Consider the following 17876-nt stretch of genomic DNA (forward strand, 5'->3'; position numbering starts at 1 on the left):
TGTACAGCTTATAGAGGATAGTGTGCAGCTCTGGAGTATTGTGTACAGTGCTGGAGTAATGTGCAAAGTTCTGGAGTATTGTGTGCAGCTCTGGAGTATTGTATAGAGCTCTCGAGTATTGTGTGCAGTTCTGGAGAATTGTGTACATCTCTGGAGTATTGTGTGCAGTTCTGGAGAATTGTGTACAGCTCTGGAGTATTGTACGCAGCTCCTGAGTTTTGTGTGCAGGTCTGGAGTCTAGTGTACAGGTCTGGAGTACTGTGTCCACTTCCGGAGTATGGTGTGCAGTTCTGGAGTATTGTGTGCAGTTCTGGAGTATTGTGTGCAGTTCTGGAGTATTGTGTGCAGTTCTGGAGTATTGTGGACAGCTCTGGAGTATTGTATCCAATTCTGGAGGATTGTGCGCAGTTCTGGAGTATTGTGTACAGTTCTGGAGTATTGTGTTCAGTTCTGGAGCATTGTGTACAGCTCTGGAGTATTGTGTAAAGTTCTGGAGTATTGTGTGTAGCTCTGGAGTATTGTGTACAGTGCTGGAGTCTTGTGTACAGTTCTGGAGTATTGTGTGTAGCTCTGGAGTATTGTGTACAGCTCTGGAGTATTGTGTACAGTTCTGGAGTATTGTGTGTAGCTCTGGAGTATTGTGTGCAGTTCTGGAGAATTGTGTTCAGTTCTGGAGCATTGTGTACAGCTCTGGAGTATTGTGTACAATGCTGCAGTATTGTGAACAGTTCTGGAGTATTATGTGCTGCTCTGGAGTATTGTGTACAGTGCTGGAGTATTGTGAACAGTTCTGGAGTATTATGTGCAGCTCTGGAGTATTGTGTACAGTGCTGGAGTATTGTGAACAGTTCTGGAGTATTATGTGCTGCTCTGGAGTATTGTGTACAGTGCTGGAGTGTTGTGTACAGTTCTGGAGCATTGTGTACAGATCTGGAGAATTGTGTACAGCTCTGGAGTATTGTACGCAGCTCCTGAGTTTTGTGTGCAGGTCTGGAGTCTAGTGTACAGGTCTGGAGTACTGTGTCCACTTCCGGAGTATGGTGTGCAGTTCTGGAGTATTGTGTGCAGTTCTGGAGTATTGTGTGCAGTTCTGGAGTATTGTGTGCAGTTCTGGAGTATTGTGGACAGCTCTGGAGTATTGTATCCAATTCTGGAGGATTGTGCGCAGTTCTGGAGTATTGTGTACAGTTCTGGAGTATTGTGTTCAGTTCTGGAGCATTGTGTACAGCTCTGGAGTATTGTGTAAAGTTCTGGAGTATTGTGTGTAGCTCTGGAGTATTGTGTACAGTGCTGGAGTCTTGTGTACAGTTCTGGAGTATTGTGTGTAGCTCTGGAGTATTGTGTACAGCTGTGGAGTATTGTGTACAGTTCTGGAGTATTGTGTGTAGCTCTGGAGTACTGTGTGCAGTTCTGGAGAATTGTGTTCAGTTCTGGAGCATTGTGTACAGCTCTGGAGTATTGTGTACAATGCTGCAGTATTGTGAACAGTTCTGGAGTATTATGTGCTGCTCTGGAGTATTGTGTACAGTGCTGGAGTATTGTGAACAGTTCTGGAGTATTATGTGCAGCTCTGGAGTATTGTGTACAGTGCTGGAGTATTGTGAACAGTTCTGGAGTATTATGTGCTGCTCTGGAGTATTGTGTACAGTGCTGGAGTGTTGTGTACAGTTCTGGAGCATTGTGTACAGATCTGGAGTATTGTGTACAGATCTGGAATATTGTGTGCAGTTCTGGAGTCTTGTGTACAGCCCTGGAGTATTGTGTACAGTTCTGGAGCATTGTGTACAGATCTGGAGTAATGTGAACAGTTCTGGATTATTGTGTGCAGTTCTGGAGTATTGTGGACAGTTCTGGAGTATTGTGTGCAGCTCTGGAGTATTGTGGACAGTTCTGGAGTATTGTGTTCAGTTCTGGAGCATTGTTTACAGCTCTGGAGTATTGTGTACAGTTCTGGAGTATTGTGTGAAGCTCTGGAGTATTGTGTACAGTTCTGGAGTATTGTGTACCGTTCTGGAGTATTGTGTGCAGTTCTGGAGTATTGTGGACAGCTCTGGAGTATTGTATCCAATTCTGGAGGATTGTGCGCAGTTCTGGAGTATTGTGTACAGTTCTGGAGTATTGTGTTCAGTTCTGGAGCATTGTGTACAGCTCTGGAGTATTGTGTACAGCTCTGGAGTATTGTGTGTAGCTGTGGAGTATTGTGTACAGTGCTGGAGTATTGTGTACAGTTCTGGAGTATTGTGTGTAGCTCTGGAGTATTGTGTACAGCTCTGGAGTATTGTGTACAGTTCTGGAGCATTGTGTACAGCTCTGGAGTATTGTGTACAGTTCTGGAGTATTGCGTGTAGCTCTGGAGTATTGTGTACAGTTCTGGAGTATTGTGTACAGTTCTGGAGTATTGTGTGTAGCTCTGGAGTATTGTGTGCAGTTCTGGAGAATTGTGTTCAGTTCTGGAGCATTGTGTACAGCTCTTGAGTATTGTGTGCATTTCTGGAGTAGTGTGTGCAGTTCTGGAGTATTGTGTGCAGTTCAGGAGTATTGTGGACAGCTCTGGAGTATTGTATCCAATTCTGGAGGATTGTGCGCAGTTCTGGAGTATTGTGTACAGTTCTGGAGTATTGTGTTCAGTTCTGGAGCATTGTGTACAGCTCTGGAGTATTGTGTACAGCTCTGGAGTATTGTGTGTAGCTGTGGAGTATTGTGTACAGTGCTGGAGTATTGTGTACAGTTCTGGAGTATTGTGTACCGTTCTGGAGTATTGTGTGCAGTTCTGGAGTATTGTGGACAGCTCTGGAGTATTGTATCCAATTCTGGAGGATTGTGCGCAGTTCTGGAGTATTGTGTACAGTTCTGGAGTATTGTGTTCAGTTCTGGAGCATTGTGTACAGCTCTGGAGTATTGTGTACAGCTCTGGAGTATTGTGTGTAGCTGTGGAGTATTGTGTACAGTGCTGGAGTATTGTGTACAGTTCTGGAGTATTGTGTGTAGCTCTGGAGTATTGTGTACAGCTCTGGAGTATTGTGTACAGTTCTGGAGCATTGTGTACAGCTCTGGAGTATTGTGTACAGTTCTGGAGTATTGCGTGTAGCTCTGGAGTATTGTGTACAGCTCTGGAGTATTGTGTACAGTTCTGGAGTATTGTGTGTAGCTCTGGAGTATTGCGTGCAGTTCTGGAGAATTGTGTTCAGTTCTGGAGCATTGTGTACAGCTCTTGAGTATTGTGTGCATTTCTGGAGTAGTGTGTGCAGTTCTGGAGTATTGTGTGCAGTTCAGGAGTATTGTGTACGGCTTGGGAGTATTGTCTGCAGCTCTGGAGTATTGTGTACAGCTCTGGAGTATTGAGTTCAATACTGGAGTATTGGGTACAGGTCTGGAGTGTTGTGTACAGTGCTGGAGTAGTGTGTGCAGTTCTAGATTATTGTGTACAATGCTGGAGTATTGTGTACAGCGCTGGAGTATTGTGTACAGTACTGGAGTGTTTTTGACAGCTGTGGAGTATTGTGTACAATTCTGGAGTACTGTGAACAGTTCTGGAGTATTGTGTACAGTGCTGGTGTATTGTGTACAGTGCTGGCGTATTGTGTACAGTGCTGAAGTAAAGTGTACAGCTCTGGAGTGTTGTGTATGGTTTTGGAGTATTGTGTACAGTTCTGGAGTGTTTTTGACAGCTGTGGAGTATTGTGTACAATTCTGGAGTACTGTGAACAGTTCTGGAGTATTGTGTACAGTGCTGGTGTATTGTGTACAGTGCTGGTGTATTGTGTACAGTGCTGGCGTATTGTGTACAGTGCTGAAGTAATGTGTACAGCTCTGGAGTGTTGTGTATGGTTTTGGAGTATTGTGTGCAGCTCTGGAGTATTGTGGACAGTTCTGGAGTATTGTGTTCAGTTCTGGAGCATTGTGTACAGCTCTGGAGTATTGTGTACAGTTCTGGAGTATTGTGTGCAGCTCTGGAGTATTGTGTACAGTTCTGGAGTATTGTGTTCTGTTCTGGAGCATTGTGTACAGCTCTGGAGTATTGTGTGCAGTTCTTGAGTATTGTGGACAGCTCTGGAGTATTGTATCCAATTCTGGAGGATTGTGCGCAGTTGTGGAGTATTGTGAACAGTTCTGGAGTATTGTGTTCAGTTCTGGAGTATTGTGAACAGTTCTGGAGTATTGTGTTCAGTTCTGGAGCATTGTGTGCAGCTTTGGAGTATTGTGTGCATTTCTGGAGTATTGTGAACAGTTCTGGAGTAGTGTGTGCAATTCAGGAGTATTGTGTACGGCTCGGGAGTATTGAGTGCAGTTCTGGAGGATTGTGTACAGCTCTGGAGTATTGTGTACAGTTCTGGAATATTGTATCCAATTCTGGAGGATTGTGCGCAGTTGTGGAGTATTGTGTACAGCTCTGGAGTATGGTGTACCATTCTGGAGTATTGTGTACAGTTCTGGAGTATTGTGTACAGCCCTGGAGTATTGTGTGTAGCTCTGGAGTATTGTGTACAGTTCTGGAGTATTGTGTGTAGCTCTGGAGTATTGTGTAGAGTTCTGGAGAATTGTGTTCAGTTCTGGAGCATTGTGGACAGCTCTGGAATATTGTCTGCAGATCTGGAGAATTGTGTGCAGTTCCTGCATATTGTGTACTGTTCTGGAGTATTGTCTGCAGCTCTGGAGTATTGTGTACAGGTCTGGAATATTGAGTGCAATACTGGAGTATTGGGTACAGCTCTGGAGTATTGTGTACAGTTCTGGAGTATTGTGTACAATTCTGGAGTATTGTGTACAATGCTGGAGTATTGTGTACAGTGCTGGAGTGTTGTGTGCAGTTCCGGAGCATTGTGTACAGTTCTGGAGCATTGTGTACAGATCTGGAGTAATGTGAACAGTTCTGGAATATTGCGTGCAGTTCTGGAGTCTTGTGTACAGCCCTGGAGTATTGTGTACAGTTCTGGAGCATTGTGTACAGATCTGGAGCATTGTGTACAGATCTGGAGTAATGTGAACAGTTCTGGAGTATTGTGTTCAGTTCTGGAGCATTGTGTACAGCTCTGGATTATTGTGTTCAGTTCTGGAGCATTGTTTACAGCTCTGGAGTATTGTGTACAGTTCCGGAGTATTGTGTGAAGCTCTGGAGTATTGTGTACAGTTCTGGAGTATTGTGAACAGTTCTGGAGTATTGTGTGCAGCTCTGGAGTATTGTGTACAGTTCTGGAGTATTATGTGCTGCTCTGGAGTATTGTGTACAGTGCTGGAGTGTTGTGTACAGTTCTGGAGCATTGTGTACAGATCTGGAGTAATGTGAACAGTTCTGGATTATTGTGTGCAGTTCTGGAGTATTGTGTGCAGCTCTGGAGTATTGTGAACAGGTCTGGAGTATTGTGTTCAGTTCTGGAGTATTGTTTACAGCTCTGGAGTATTGTGTACAGTTCTGGAGTATTGTGAACAGTTCTGGAGTATTGTGTGCAGCTCTGGAGTATAGTGGACAGTTCTGGAGTATTGTGTTCAGTTCTGGAGCATTGTTGACAGCTCTGGAGTATTGTGTACAGTTCTGGAGTATTGTGTGAAGATCTGGAGTATTGTGTACAGTTCTGGAGTATTGTGTACAGTTCTGGAGTATTGTGTGCAGTTCTGGAGTATTGTGGACAGCTCTGGGGTATTGTATCCAAGTCTGGAGGATTGTGCGCAGTTCTGGAGTATTGTGTACAGTTCTGGAGTATTGTGTTCAGTTCTGGAGCATTGTGTACAGCTCTGGAGTATTGTATCCAATTCTGGAGGATTGTGCACAGTTCTGGAGTATTGTGTACAGTTCTGGAGAATTGTGTACAGCTCTGGATTATTGTGTTCAGTTCTGGAGCATTGTGTTCAGTTCTGGAGTATTGTGTACAGTTCTGGAGTATTGTGTGTAGCTCTGGAGTATTGTGTACAGTTCTGGAGAATTGTGTTCAGTTCTGGAGTATCGTGTGCAGTTCTGGAGTATTGTGTGCAGTTCTGGAGTAGTGTGTGCAGTTCTGGAGTATTGTGTGCAGTTCTGGAGTATTGTGTGCATTTCTGGAGTATTGTGTGCAGTTCTGGAGTATTGTGTGCAGTTCTGGAGTATTGTGTGCAGTTCTGGAGTATTATGTGCATTTCTGGAGTCGTGTGTGCAGTTCTGGAGTATTGTGTGCAGTTCAGGAGTATTGTGTACGGCTTGGGAGTATTGTCTGCAGCTCTGGAGTATTGTGTACAGCTCTGGAGTATTGAGTGTAATACTGGAGTATTGGGTACAGCTCTGGAGTATTGTGTACAGTTCTGGAGTATTGTGTACAGTTCTGGAGTATTGTGTACAATGCTGGAGTATTGTGTACAGTTCTGGAGTATTGTGTACAGTTCTGGAGTATTGTGTACAATGCTGGAGTATTGTGTACAGTTCTGGAGTATTGTGTACTGTGCTGGAGTATTGAGTTCAATACTGGAGTATTGGGTACAGGTCTGGAGTGTTGTGTACAGTGCTGGAGTAGTGTGTGCAGTTCTAGATTATTGTGTACAATGCTGGATTATTGTGTACAGCGCTGGAGTATTGTGTACAGTTCTGGAGTGTTTTTGACAGCTGTGGAGTATTGTGTACAGTTCTGGAGTACTGTGAACATTTCTGGAGTATTGTGTACAGTGCTGGTGTATTGTGTACAGTTCTGGAGTATTGTGTGCAGTTCTGGAGTATTGTGGACAGCTCTGGGGTATTGTATCCAATTCTGGAGGATTGTGCGCAGTTCTGGAGTATTGTGTACAGTTCTGGAGTATTGTGTTCAGTTCTGGAGCATTGTGTACAGCTCTGGAGTATTGTGTACAGTTCTGGAGTATTGTGTGCAGTTCTGGAGCATTGTGTACAGTTCTGGAGCATTGTGTACAGCTCTGGAGTATTGTGGACAGCTCTGGAGCATTGTGGACAGCTCTGGAGTATTGTATCCAATTCTGGAGGATTGTGCGCAGTTTTGGAGTATTGTGTACAGTGCTGGAGTATTGTGAACAGTTCTGGTGCATTGTGAACAGTTCTGGAGTATTGTGTTCAGTGGTAGAGTAGTGTGTACAGTTCTGGAGTGTTTTTGACAGTTCTGGAGTGTTGTGTACAGCTCTGGAGTGTTGTGTACAGTGCTGGAGTAGTGTGTGCAGTCCTAGCTTATTGTGTACAATACTGGAGTATTGTGTACAGCTCTGGAGTATTGTGTACAGTTCTGGAGTATTGTGCGCCGCTCGGGAGTATTGTGTACAGCTCTGGAGTATTGTGTACAGTGCTGGAGTATTGTGTGCAGCTCTGGAGTATAGTCGACAGTTCTGGAGTATTGTGTTCAGTTTTGGAGCATTGTTTACAGCTCTGGAGTATTGTGTACAGTTCTGGAGTAATGTGAACAGTTCTGGAATATTGCGTGCAGTTCTGGAGTCTTGTGTACAGCCCTGGAGTATTGTGTACAGTTCTGGAGCATTGTGTACAGATCTGGAGTAATGTGAACAGTTCTGGAGAATTGTGTTCAGTTCTGGAGCATTGCGTACAGCTCTGGAGTATTGTGTACAGTTCTGGAGTATTGTGTGAAGCTCTGGAGTATTGTGTGCAGTTCTGGAGTATTGTGAACAGTTCTGGAGTATTATGTGCTGCTCTGGAGTATTGTGTACAGTGCTGGAGCGTTGTGTACAGTTCTGGAGCATTGTGTACAGATCTGGAGTATTGTGTACAGTTCTGGAGCATTGTGTACAGATCTGGAGTAATGTGAACAGTTCTGGATTATTGTGTGCAGTTCTGGAGTATTGTGTGCAGCTCTGGAGTATTGTGTACAGTTCTGGAGTATTGTGAACAGTTCTGGAGTATTGTGTGCAGCTCTGGAGTATAGTGGACAGTTCTGGAGTATTGTGTTCAGTTCTGGAGCATTGTTTACAGCTCTGGAGTATTGTGTACAGTTCTGGAATATTGTGTGAAGATCTGGAGTATTGTGTACAGTTCTGGAGTATTGTGTTCAGTTCTGGAGTATTGTGTTCAGTTCTGGAATATTGTGGACAGCTCTGGAGTATTGTATCCAATTCTGGAGGATTGTGCACAGTTCTGGAGTATTGTGTACAGTTCTGGAGTATTGTGTTCAGTTCTGGAGCATTGTGTACAGCTCTGGAGTATTGTGTACAGTTCTGGAGTATTGTGTGTAGCTCTGAAGTATTGTGTACAGTTCTGGAGAATTGTGTACAGCTCTGGATTATTGTGTTCAGTTCTGGAGCATTGTTTACAGCTCTGGAGTATTGTGTACAGTTCTGGAGAATTGTGTTCAGTTCTGGAGTATTGTGTGCAGTTCTGGAGTATTGTGTGCAGTTCTGGAGTAGTGTGTGCAGTTCTGGAGTATTGTGTGCAGTTCTGGAGTATTGTGTGCAGTTCTGGAGTATTATGTGCATTTCTGGAGTCGTGTGTGCAGTTCTGGATTATTGTGTGCAGTTCAGGAGTATTGTGTACGGCTTGGGAGTATTGTCTGCAGCTCTGGAGTATTGTGTACAGCTCTGGAGTATTGAGTGTAATACTGGAGTATTGGGTACAGCTCTGGAGTATTGTGTACAGTTCTGGAGTATTGTGTACAGTTCTGGAGTATTGTGTACAATGCTGGAGTATTGTGTACAGTTCTGGAGTATTGTGTACAGTTCTGGAGTATTGTGTACAATGCTGGAGTATTGTGTACAGTTCTGGAGTATTGTGTACTGTGCTGGAGTATTGAGTTCAATACTGGAGTATTGGGTACAGGTCTGGAGTGTTGTGTACAGTGCTGGAGTAGTGTGTGCAGTTCTAGATTATTGTGTACAATGCTGGAGTATTGTGTACAGCGCTGGAGTATTGTGTGCAGTTCTGGAGTGTTTTTGACAGCTGTGGAGTATTGTGTACAGTTCTGGAGTACTGTGAACATTTCTGGAGTATTGTGTACAGTGCTGGTGTATTGTGTACAGTGCTGAAGTAATGTGTACAGCTCTGGAGTGTTGTGTATGGTTTTGGAGTATTGTGTACAGCCCTGGAGTATTGTGTACAGTTCTGGAGCATTGTGTACAGATCTGGAGTAATGTGAACAGTTCTGGATTATTGTGTACAGTTCTGGAGTATTGTGTGCAGCTCTGGAGTATTGTGGACAGTTCTGGAGTATTGTGTTCAGTTCTGGAGCATTGTTTACAGCTCTGGAGTATTGTGTACAGTTCTGGAGTATTGTGAAGAGTTCTGGAGTATTGTGTGAAACTCTGGAGTATAGCGGACAGTTCTGGAGTATTGTGTTCAGTTCTGGAGCATTGTTTACAGCTCTGGAGTATTGTGTACAGTTCTGGAGTATTGTGTGCAGATCTGGAGTATTGTGTACAGTTCTGGAGTATTGTGTACAGTTCTGGAGTATTGTGTGCAGTTCTGGAGTATTGTGGACAGCTCTGGAGTATTGTATCCAATTCTGGAGGATTGTGCGCAGTTCTGGAGTATTGTGTACAGTTCTGGAGTATTGTGTTCAGTTCTGGAGCATTGTGTACAGCTCTGGAGTATTGTGTACAGTTCTGGAGTATTGTGTGTAGCTCTGGAGTATTGTGTACAGTTCTGGAGAATTGTGTTCAGTTCTGGAGTATTGTGTGCAGTTCTGGAGTATTGTTTACAGCTCTGGAGTATTGTGTACAGTTCTGGAGTATTGTTTACAGCTCTGGAGTATTGTGTGCAGTTCTGGAGTAGTGTGCGCAGTTCTGGAGTAGTGTGTGCAGTTCTGGAGTATTGTGTGCATTTCTGGAGTATTGTGTGCAGTTCTGGAGTATTGTGTGCAGTTCTGGAGTATTGTGTGCAGTTCTGGAGTATTATGTGCATTTCTGGAGTCGTGTGTGCAGTTCTGGAGTATTGTGTGCAGTTCAGGAGTATTGTGTACGGCTCTGGAGTATTGAGTGTAATACTGGAGTATTGGGTACAGCTCTGGAGTATTGTGTACAGCTCTGGAGTATTGTGGACAGCTCTGGAGTATTGTATCCAATTCTGGAGGATTGTGCGCAGTTGTGGAGTATTGTGTACAGTGCTGGAGTATTGTGAACATTTCTGGTGCATTGTGAACAGTTCTGGAGTATTGTGTTCAGTGCTAGAGTAGTGTGTACAGTTCTGGAGTGTTTTTGACAGCTCTGGAGTATTGTGTACAGCTCTGGAGTATTGTGTACAGTTCTGGAGTATTGTGAACAGTTCTGGAGTATTGTGTGCAGCTCTGGAGTATTGTGTACAGTTCTGGAGTATTATGTGCTGCTCTGGAGTATTGTGTACAGTGCTGGAGTGTTGTGTACAGTTCTGGAGCATTGTGTACAGATCTGGAGTATTGTGAACAGTTCTGGAATATTGTGTGCAGTTCTGGAGTCTTGTGTACAGCCCTGGAGTATTGTGTACAGTTCTGGAGCATTGTGTACAGATCTGGAGTAATGTGAACAGTTCTGGAGTATTGTGTGCAGTTCTGGAGTATTGTGTGCAGCTCTGGAGTATAGTGGACAGTTCTGGAGTATTGTGTTCAGTTCTGGAGCATTGTTTACAGCTCTGGAGTATTGTGTACAGTTCTGGAGAATTGTGTTCAGTTCTGGAGTATTGTGTGCAGTTCTGGAGTATTGTGTGCAGTTCTGGAATAGTGTGTGCAGTTCTGGAGTATTGTGTGCACTTCTGGAGTATTGTGTGCATTTCTGGAGTATTGTGTGCAGTTCTGGAGTCGTGTGTGCAGTTCTGGAGTATTATGTGCAGTTCAGGAGTATTGTGTACGGCTTGGGAGTATTGTCTGCAGCTCTGGAGTATTGTGTACAGCTCTGGAGTATTGAGTGTAATACTGGAGTATTGGGTACAGCTCTGGAGTATTGTGTACAGTTCTGGAGTATTGTGTACAGTTCTGGAGTATTGTGTACAATGCTGGAGTATTGTGTACAGTTCTGGAGTATTGTGTACAGTTCTGGAGTATTGTGTACAATGCTGGAGTATTGTGTACAGTTCTGGAGTATTGTGTACTGTGCTGGAGTATTGAGTTCAATACTGGAGTATTGGGTACAGGTCTGCAGTGTTGTGTACAGTGCTGGAGTAGTGTGTGCAGTTCTAGATTATTGTGTACAATGCTGGAGTATTGTGTACAGCGCTGGAGTATTGTGTACAGTTCTGGAGTGTTTTTGACAGCTCTGGAGTATTGTGTACAGTTCTGGAATACTGTGAACAGTTCTGGAGTATTGTGTACAGTGCTGGTGTATTGTGTACAGTGCTGGCGTATTGTGTACAGTGCTGAGGTAATGTGTACAGCTCTGGAGTGTTGTGTATGGTTTTGGAGTATTGTGTGCAGCTCTGGAGTATTGTGGACAGTTCTGGAGTATTGTGTTCAGTTCTGGAGCATTGTGTACAGCTCTGGAGTATTGTGTACAGTTCTGGAGTATTGTGTGCAGCTCTGGAGTATTGTGTACAGTTCTGGAGTATTGTGTACAGCTCTGGAGTATTGTGTACAGCTCTGGAGTATTGTGTACAGTCCTGGAGTATTGTGTGCAGCTCTGGAGTATTGTGTACAGTCCTGGAGTATTGTGTGCAGCTCTGGAGCATTGTGTACAGCTCTGGAGTATTGTGTTCAGTTCTGGAGCATTGTGTACAGCTCTGGAGTATTGTGGACAGCTCTGGAGTATTGTATCCAATTCTGGAGGATTGTGCGCAGTTGTGGAGTTTGTGTACAGTGCTGGAGTATTGTGAACAGTTCTGGAGTATTGTGTACAGATCTGGAGTAATGTGAACAGTTCTGGAGTATTGTGTTCAGTTCTGGAGCATTGTGTACAGCTCTGGATTATTGTGTTCAGTTCTGGAGCATTGTTTACAGCTCTGGAGTATTGTGTACAGTTCTGGAGTATTGTGTGAAGCTCTGGAGTATTGTGTACAGTTCTGGAGTATTGTGAACAGTTCTGGAGTATTGTGTGCAGCTCTGGAGTATTGTGTACAGTTCTGGAGTATTATGTGCTGCTCTGGAGTATTGTGTACAGTGCTGGAGTGTTGTGTACAGTTCTGGAGCATTGTGTACAGATCTGGAGTATTGTGAACAGTTCTGGAATATTGTGTGCAGTTCTGGAGTCTTGTGTACAGCCCTGGAGTATTGTGTACAGTTCTGGAGCATTGTGTACAGATCTGGAGTAATGTGAACAGTTCTGGATTATTGTGTGCAGTTCTGGAGTATTGTGTGCAGCTCTGGAGTATTGTGGACAGTTCTGGAGTATTGTGTTCAGTTCTGGAGCATTGTTTACAGCTCTGGAGTATTGTGTACAGTTCTGGAGTATTGTGAACAGTTCTGGAGTATTGTGTGCAGCTCTGGAGTATAGTGGACAGTTCTGGAGTATTGTGTTCAGTTCTGGAGTATTGTGTTCAGTTCTGGAGCATTGTTTACAGCTCTGGAGTATTGTGTACAGTTCTGGAGTATTGTGAACAGTTCTGGAGTATTGTGTGCAGCTCTGGAGTATTGTGGACAGTTCTGGAGTATTGTGTTCAGTTCTGGAGCATTGTTTACAGCTCTGGAGTATTGTGTACAGTTCTGGAGTATTGTGAACAGTTCTGGAGTATTGTGTGAAGATCTGGAGTATAGTGGACAGTTCTGGAGTATTGTGTTCAGTTCTGGAGCATTGTTTGCAGCTCTGGAGTATTGTGTACAGTTCTGGAGAATTGTGTTCAGTTCTGGAGTATTGTGTGCAGTTCTGGAGTATTGTGTGCAGTTCTGGAGTAGTGTGTGCAGTTCTGGAGTATTGTGTGCATTTCTGGAGTATTGTGTGCAGTTCTGGAGTATTGTGTGCAGTTCTGGAGTATTGTGTGCAGTTCTGGAGTATTATGTGCATTTCTGGAGTCATGTGTGCAGTTCTGGAGTATTGTGTGCAGTTCAGGAGTATTGTGTGCGGATTGGGAGTATTGTCTGCAGCTCTGGAGTATTGTGTACAGCTCTGGAGTATTGAGTGTAATACTGGAGTATTGGGTACAGCTCTGGAGTATTGTGTACAGTTCTGGAGTATTGTGTACAGTTCTGGAGTATTGTGTACAATGCTGGAGTATTGTGTACAGTTCTGGAGTATTGTGTACAGTTCTGGAGTATTGTGTACAATGCTGGAGTATTGTGTACAGTTCTGGAGTATTGTGTACTGTGCTGGAGTATTGAGTTCAATACTGGAGTATTGGGTACAGGTCTGGAGTGTTGTGTACAGTGCTGGAGTAGTGTGTGCAGTTCTAGATTATTGTGTACAATGCTGGAGTATTGTGTACAGCGCTGGAGTATTGTGTACAGTTCTGGAGTGTTTTTGACAGCTGTGGAGTATTGTGTACAGTTCTGGAGTACTGTGAACAGTTCTGGAGTATTGTGTACAGTGCTGGTGTATTGTGTACAGTGCTGGCGTATTGTGTACAGTGCTGAAGTAATGTGTACAGCTCTGGAGTGTTGTGTATGGTTTTGGAGTATTGTGTGCAGCTCTGGAGTATTGTGGACAGTTCTGGAGTATTGTGTTCAGTTCTGGAGCATTGTGTACAGCTCTGGAGTATTGTGTACAGTCCTGGAGTATTGTGTGCAGCTCTGGAGTATTGTGTACAGTTCTGGAGTATTGTGTTCAGTTCTGGAGCATTGTGTACAGCTCTGGAGTATTGTGGACAGCTCTGGAGTATTGTATCCAATTCTGGAGGATTGTGCGCAGTTGTGGAGTATTGTGTACAGTGCTGGAGTATTGTGAACAGTTCTGGTGCATTGTGAACAGTTCTGGAGTATTGTGTTCAGTGCTAGAATAGTGTGTACAGTTCTGGAGTGTTTTTGACAGCTCTGGAGTATTGTGTACAGCTCTGGAGTATTGTGTACAGTTCTGGAGTATTGTGAACAGTTCTGGAGTATTGTGTGCAGCTCTGGAGTATTGTGTACAGTTCTGGAATATTATGTGCTGCTCTGGAGTATTGTGTACAGTGCTGGAGTGTTGTGTACAGTTCTGGAGCATTGTGTACAGATCTGGAGTATTGTGAACAGTTCTGGAATATTGTGTGCAGTTCTGGAGTCTTGTGTACAGCCCTGGAGTATTGTGTACAGTTCTGGAGCATTGTGTACAGATCTGGAGTAATGTGAACAGTTCTGGAGTATTGTGTGCAGTTCTGGAGTATTGTGTGCAGCTCTGGAGTATTGTGGACAGTTCTGGAGTATTGTGTTCAGTTCTGGAGCATTGTTTACAGCTCTGGAGTATTGTGTACAGTTCTGGAGTATTGTGAACAGTTCTGGAGTATTGTGTGCAGCTCTGGAGTATAGTGGACAGTTCTGGAGTATTGTGTTCAGTTCTGGAGCATTGTTTACAGCTCTGGAGTATTGTGTACAGTTCTGGAGTATTGTGTGAAGATCTGGAGTTTTGTGTACAGTTCTGGAGTATTGTGTGCAGTTCTGGAGTATTGTGGACAGCTCTGGAGTATTGTATCCAATTCTGGAGGATTGTGCGCAGTTCTGGAGTATTGTGTACAGTTCTGGAGTATTGTGTTCAGTTCTGGAGCATTGTGTACAGCTCTGGAGTATTGTGTTCAGTTCTGGAGTATTGTGTACAGTTCTGGAGTATTGTGTGTAGCTCTGAAGTATTGTGTACAGTTCTGGAGAATTGTGTACAGTTCTGGAGTATTGTGTGTAGCTCTGAAGTATTGTGTACAGTTCTGGAGCATTGTGTACAGCTCTGGAGTATTGTGTACAGTTCTGGAGTATTGTGTGTAGCTCTGAAGTATTGTGTACAGTTCTGGAGAATTGTGTACAGCTCTGGATTATTGTGTTCAGTTCTGGAGCATTGTTTACAGCTCTGGAGTATTGTGTACAGTTCTGGAGAATTGTGTTCAGTTCTGGAGTATTGTGTGCAGTTCTGGAGTATTGTGTGCAGTTCTGGAGTAGTGTGTGCAGGTCTGGAGTATTGTGTGCAGTTCTGGAGTATTGTGTGCATTTCTGGAGTATTGTGTGCAGTTCTGGAGTATTGTGTGCAGTTCTGGAGTATTGTGTGCAGTTCTGGAGTATTATGTGCATTTCTGGAGTCTTGTGTGCAGTTCTGGAGTATTGTGTGCAGTTCAGGAGTATTGCGTACGGCTCTGGAGTATTGGGTGTAATACTGGAGTATTGGGTACAGCTCTGGAGTATTGTGTACAGCTCTGGAGTATTGTGGACAGCTCTGGAGTATTGTATCCAATTCTGGAGGATTGTGCGCAGTTGTGGAGTATTGTGTACAGTGCTGGAGTATTGTGAACATTTCTGGTGCATTGTGAACAGTTCTGGAGTATTGTGTTCAGTGCTAGAGTAGTGTGTACAGCTCTGGAGTGTTTTTGACAGCTCTGGAGTATTGTGTACAGCTCTGGAGTATTGTGTACAGTTCTGGAGTATTGTGAACAGTTCTGGAGTATTGTGTGCAGCTCTGGAGTATTGTGTACAGTTCTGGAGTATTATGTGCTGCTCTGGAGTATTGTGTACAGTGCTGGAGTGTTGTGTACAGTTCTGGAGCATTGTGTACAGATCTGGAGTATTGTGAACAGTTCTGGAATATTGTGTGCAGTTCTGGAGTCTTGTGTACAGCCCTGGAGTATTGTGTACAGTTCTGGAGCATTGTGTACAGATCTGGAGTAATGTGAACAGTTCTGGAGTATTGTGTGCAGTTCTGGAGTATTGTGTGCAGCTCTGGAGTATTGTGGACAGTTCTGGAGTATTGTGTTCAGTTCTGGAGCATTGTTTACAGCTCTGGAGTATTGTGTACAGTTCTGGAGTATTGTGAACAGTTCTGGAGTATTGTGTGCAGCTCTGGAGTATAGTGGACAGTTCTGGAGTATTGTGTTCAGTTCTGGAGCATTGTTTACAGCTCTGGAGTATTGTGTACAGTTCTGGAGTATTGTGTGAAGATCTGGAGTATTGTGTACAGTTCTGGAGTATTGTGTACAGTTCTGGAGTATTGTGTGCAGTTCTGGAATATTGTGGACAGCTCTGGAGTATTGTATCCAATTCTGGAGGATTGTGCGCAGTTCTGGAGTATTGTGTACAGTTCTGGAGTATTGTGTTCAGTTCTGGAGCATTGTGTACTGCTCTGGAGTATTGTGTACAGTTCTGGAGTATTGTGTGTAGCTCTGAAGTATTGTGTACAGTTCTGGAGAATTGTGTACAGCTCTGGATTATTGTGTTCAGTTCTGGAGCATTGTTTACAGCTCTGGAGTATTGTGTACAGTTCTGGAGAATTGTGTTCAGTTCTGGAGTATTGTGTGCAGTTCTGGAGTATTGTGTGCAGTTCTGGAGTAGTGTGTGCAGTTCTGGAGTATTGTGTGCAGTTCTGGAGTATTGTGTGCAGTTCTGGAGTATTGTGTGCAGTTCTGGAGTATTGTGTGCAGTTCTGGAGTATTATGTGCATTTCTGGAGTCGTGTGTGCAGTTCTGGAGTATTGCGTGCAGTTCAGGAGTATTGTGTACGGCTCTGGTGTATTGAGTGTAATACTGGAGTATTGGGTACAGCTCTGGAGTATTGTGTACAGTTCTGGAGTATTGTGTACAGTTCTGGAGTATTGTGTACAATTCTGGAGCATTGTGTACAATGCTGGAGTATTGTGTACAGTGCTGGAGTATTATGTGCATTTCTGGAGTCGTGTGTGCAGTTCTGGAGTATTGTGTGCAGTTCAGGAGTATTGTGTACGGCTCTGGAGTATTGAGTGTAATACTGGAGTATTGGGTACAGCTCTGGAGCATTGTGTACAGCTCTGGAGTATTGTGTTCAGTTCTGGAGCATTGTGTACAGCTCTGGAGTATTGTGGACAGCTCTGGAGTATTGTATCCAATTCTGGAGGATTGTGCGCAGTTGTGGAGTATTGTGTACAGTGCTGGAGTATTGTGAACAGTTCTGGTGCATTGTGAACAGTTCTGGAGTATTGTGTTCAGTGCTAGAGTAGTGTGTACAGTTCTGGAGTGTTTTTGACAGCTCTGGAGTATTGTGTACAGCTCTGGAGTATTGTGTACAGCTCTGGAGTATTGTGTACAGCTCTGGAGTGTTGTGTACAGTGCTGGAGTAGTGTGTGCAGTTCTAGCTTATTGTGTACAATACTGGAGTATTGTGTACAGCTCTGGAGTATTGTGTACAGTTCTGGAGTATTGTGTGCCGCTCGGGAGTATTGTGTACAGCTCTGGAGTATTGTGTACAGTGCTGGAGTGTTGTGTACAGTTCTGGAGCATTGTGTACAGATCTGGAATAATGTGAACAGTTCTGGAATATTGCGTGCAGTTCTGGAGTCTTGTGTACAGCCCTGGAGTATTGTGTACAGTTCTGGAGCATTGTGTACAGATCTGGAGTAATGTGAACAGTTCTGGAGTATTGTGTTCAGTTCTGGAGCATTGTGTACAGCTCTGGATTATTGTGTTCAGTTCTGGAGCATTGTTTACAGCTCTGGAGTATTGTGTACAGTTCTGGAGTATTGTGTGAAGCTCTGGAGTTTTGTGTACAGTTCTGGAGTATTGTGAACAGTTCTGGAGTATTGTGTGCAGCTCTGGAGTATTGTGTACAGTTCTGGAGTATTATGTGCTGCTCTGGAGTATTGTGTACAGTGCTGGAGTGTTGTGTACAGTTCTGGAGCATTGTGTACAGATCTGGAGTATTGTGAACAGTTCTGGAATATTGTGTGCAGTTCTGGAGTCTTGTGTACAGCCCTGGAGTATTGTGTACAGTTCTGGAGCATTGTGTACAGATCTGGAGTAATGTGAACAGTTCTGTATTGTTGTGTGCAGTTCTGGAGTATTGTGTACAGTTCTGGAGTATTGTGTTCAGTTCTGGAGCATTGTTTACAGCTCTGGAGTATTGTGTACAGTTCTGGAGTATTGTGAACAGTTCTGGAGTATTGTGTGCAGCTCTGGAGTATAGTGGACAGTTCTGGAGTATTGTGTTCAGTTCTGGAGC

The sequence above is a fragment of the Chiloscyllium punctatum genome, chromosome 26 (assembly GCF_047496795.1).
Source record: "Chiloscyllium punctatum isolate Juve2018m chromosome 26, sChiPun1.3, whole genome shotgun sequence".
In the NCBI taxonomy this organism is placed as follows: domain Eukaryota; kingdom Metazoa; phylum Chordata; class Chondrichthyes; order Orectolobiformes; family Hemiscylliidae; genus Chiloscyllium; species Chiloscyllium punctatum.